Source organism: Ipomoea nil, unplaced genomic scaffold, assembly GCF_001879475.1.
Source record: "Ipomoea nil cultivar Tokyo-kokei standard unplaced genomic scaffold, Asagao_1.1 scaffold0706, whole genome shotgun sequence".
Taxonomy (NCBI): Eukaryota; Viridiplantae; Streptophyta; class Magnoliopsida; order Solanales; family Convolvulaceae; genus Ipomoea; species Ipomoea nil.
In genome coordinates this window covers 2,725,733-2,729,808 of record NW_017617134.1, presented here as the reverse complement: position 1 = coordinate 2,729,808, position 4,076 = coordinate 2,725,733, and the positions used below count along the sequence as shown (strand labels likewise).

At 35.5% G+C, this 4,076-nt stretch overlaps 1 long non-coding RNA gene across 1 annotated transcript; it reads left to right on the top strand.

Annotated features, from left to right (window-relative positions):
* The first annotated feature begins 1,529 nt into the window (after positions 1 to 1,529).
* Positions 1,530 to 2,741, top strand: LOC109176327. The gene is made up of 3 exons (XR_002053362.1): positions 1,530 to 1,693; positions 2,478 to 2,575; positions 2,710 to 2,741. It is a non-coding gene; the product is annotated as an uncharacterized LOC109176327 (long non-coding RNA).
* The last annotated feature ends 1,335 nt before the right edge of the window (positions 2,742 to 4,076 follow it).

The following is a 4,076-nucleotide window of genomic DNA, read 5'->3' as shown; positions in this document are numbered from 1 at the left end:
CCGTCGAATTTCTCTCCATTGCAAATTTTCTCCTTCGACAATAACACCGACTAACACCGTCGTTCCCAGTGCTCTCACCGCCTCCAACCACTACAAGAAAAACAATTTTTAGTGACAAAAAATTAGTGACGGGTAAAAATATCCATCACTAAATGTATTATTTGCCTAGCTTTTGTAAGGGTTAAAAATTACTCTACTTAAAAATTTATGAGTTAGTGACGAAATTTACATTTTATAATTATTTTAAAAATTTACTCTCGCTATTAGTACAAAAGCTATTGTTACTCTCGCTATTGTTATTTGAAAATTATTTTATTACAATCTAATTTTCACCAAAATTTTGTATTTGGCGGCTTGGCGCCGTCTTTAAGTCTTGTACATAAAATTCCCCAAATCCCCCAAAATTCCCCAATTCTGAAAATCCCCTCCACCTTCGTCCGTCTGAACACAGCCAAGCCCTCCGTCCTCCATCCGTCCATCCTCCGTCCATCGCGGCTCCACCGTCCACTGCCAACCGCGCGCCTCTCTGGACGACTGGATTCCACCCTCGGCGAGTCGGCGAACTCCGGTCACTCCCTCACGCCCTCCGGTTTCTCCATAGTCCGTCCTCCAACGCCTTCTGGGCTTCCGCCTTCCGGCCTTCACTCCTCAAATCAGTCCTCTCACCGACTCACGGTCCTCACTCCTCAACCGGCGGTGCAACCCCTCAGCCAGGTATTTAATTTTTTTTTCTCTGTTAATATTTTGTTAAATGTTTAATTAAATAAGTAAATTTTTATGTGTTATTGTTAATTTTGAGTGTTGAGTGTGGTGTTGCATTGTTTTAAATCCCTCTACCAGTGTTATTATATTGTTTACGCCATTGAAGATTTAGTTCGTTAGCATTAAGGAGACATTCACTTCTGTCCCTTCATCCCACCACCTCAGGTGTTTTCAAATATTTTACCTTCCTATTTCTCTGATTTTTTTTTAAGGGAATAAGGCAAGAAATTCTTTAATGCAGCTTTACCTTACTACTTTTCCTATTCTGTCATTGGTTTCATGTTGCTTCTGGTTTGATATCTGCTGCAGGTAGCCAAGACTTTTGAGTTTAGTTTGCAAATATGTTCTCAATACCATCAAGATCTTGCAAATATGTTCTCAATACACTTATGCAGGCAATTTCCTTTTACCATTCACTAACCTTCTCTTGACTTTATAGAAATACTTTAGGTTCGGAAGGCACGAACTGGGTGGGACAGATTTTTGTTTTGGAATAATCTGTGTATCTAAACTGTTTTCCTTTGATATCTTCATGCAGACTTTTCAAAGTAAAAATCTTGCTCATGCTGCCAAGGAGAGCACTGTTCCTATACTTATTACTGAGCTTTTGCTCTGGCTTCTAGATGAAAGGGTTCCACGAATGGATGATGGTAGTCAGCTTCTGAAAGCCTTGAATGTTCTGATGCTTAAGATTTTGGTGAGTCTGCTTTTGGAAATTTAGTGATTTTATTCTTGTGTCTTAACTATAATTGGTTGGTCATATTCTGCATGTTCTATAATGCTGATCGAACAACATCATTCGTTGTGCTCATCAATCTTTTACGGCCTTTGGACCCATCAAGGTAGCCATCTCCAACAGCAAATGAGTCCCTAGCTGTTAGAAATCAAAAGTTCTCCGTTGGTTGTGAAATGTCTTATCAAACTTACCAAGGTGATCCTCTTGTAATTGTTATCAGTGGTGACTTCTGATTGTCATCTATTTGGAATATACTCTTAGGAACGTATTGGGTTAGAATAAATCTTTTAAAGCATTACACATTCATTTAATATTGCATTTATTATATGCATATACATGTATATATTATCACATATTTGTGTAATTTTTTTGGTACTATTCTTAATAGGTAATTTGTTTAGCTCTGTGTTTCAAGTGAACTGTGTGTAGAGTTTTAGTAAGGATTAAAAGCTCTAATGGGTAGTTATTCTTTTTTTATGGCTATTTGTTAATTAGTATATATTTATAAACCTTTTCTGTGGGAAATCTCCAATTTGCTTCATTATAATATTTGGCAACTAAGCAAAAAAACTAATTTTTTTTCCCCTAAAATTTTCTCAAGTTTTGCCTCAGATGGGAATTGCTTTGATCTTGTCATTGTATGATGTTGATCAATTTTTCTTGTATTTAGTTTAAGGCTCATCATCTATGTTACTTAATGAACTGACTTGTAGTATTGTTAGAATTAGTATGAGAAACTTTCTTGGTAGTTGTGTTTGATACCCCAATGGTAAGAACCACCTTGGATTGCCGGAACATCTCTCTTTAGTTTTCTCAAGTGAGACTAGACAGTCGAGGAGTATTGCACAAGTGTAAGGTGGCAATCTTCACGTGATTCTTTCCCTTGGGAAGGTATCAACCATATAAGTATTAGGAATAGTAATATACATTTTATGTATTAGAGGTTTACAATTCTCTGAATCATTTTCATATGTTATAGGTTCTCCAAAGCACCATTTATGAGGTTGACCTACACCGAATTCTTCAAAGCATTCACATATACCTACAAGATCTTGGTATGGAAGAAATCAGGAAGAGGTATGTACAGACATAGTAAATAGATTGCATGATTATTCTTATTTGTCTGGAATTTTGGTATATCTTGCTGAATGCTTGGCTCTGCTTCATTAATTAAATATTTTCTTCGGGTTTTGGTTTGATGGATTACTTAGAGCTGGAGCTGATGACAAACCATTACGAATGGTAAAAACAGTTCTACACGAACTTGTTAAGCTTCGTGGTACTGCCATAAAGGGTATGCTATATGCATGCTAGCTATCACAAAATACTATAACTTAGCGACGAAAAGTCTATTTTTTTCTTTTAGTTCATTCATTTCGATCATGCAGCATGCAGCTAATTTAATTATTTAATTTAATTTGCAGACAATGAAATTTACAAGTGCAAATGTGAGAGTAGTGATGATACTCTCCTCTACCTTTACCATAGAGAGGACATGTCAGAACTGCTACTCACTGCAAACAAGTTTGAGGTTGATGATGATGCAATACATCAACAAGTTGACCAACAAATCAATGCTCACTCCTGCTTGCAAACCATAAGAACATGCCGGACATTGATGATAAAGATTCTGCTCAAGCACTGGTAATACATTTCATTTCTATTTCGTGTTTAAAATTATTCTGATTTGAATGTTTCAAAGTGGAAATATGATGCATTTGATGCTCCAGACTTCGATGATAAAAATTCTGTTCAAGCACTGGTATTACATTCCATTTCTACTCTCTCTTCCTTGTTTCTTGCTGTTATTTAATTGCAGAATGGTTCTAGGTTTTTAATGCTTTGTTAGCTTGGGTTTAAGCCTCTCTCTTTTTCACTTGATTTGGACAGTTATTGATGATAAATTTGATTTTTATTTTTTATTTTTTAGAATATATAAGTTTGTTGCTCTGAAATTTGGGTGTAGAATGCATGTGAAAGCTCGAAATTTTGGGCATTTTAGTGCTTGATGTTTTGTAATTAATAAGGGATTTCTTTGTCGTTTGTGTTTAAGTTTCATGCATTATATTCTCATGAGATTTTATCTGAATTGTTTATCAAATTTGGGTGTCTAATAATCTCTCAAAGACTTGAAGGCTAAGACAAGAACCTGAATCCTGTGTATCTGATTTGTTAACATTTTTTTTTGGGAGTGCATTTGTATTGCTTTTTTCAAGTGTCTTTCTTTACTTGTTGGCTACACTTGTTATGATTCTCTTTAGGGAACTCATTATCTTGTTATGAACACCTTGAGTATGAATGTGGTGAGAGTAAGAGGGCAGTTTCATTTCATTGCAAATTATTTATATCTATACTAATTTATTTTCTTACTTTTTACATGTAGTTTCAACAAGTTGATTATGACAAAGCGGTTATTGATCTGGTGCGATCTGAATGGGCCGATATTCTATCAAGTCACATAGAGTAGGTATGATTTGGTCATTCGAACGTTGTGATCATTTGGACTTGAATTGGTTCGGGGAATTGTTTTTTTGTGTAGTAGTATTATGACTTGGATGATAATTAGAATTGGTCATGG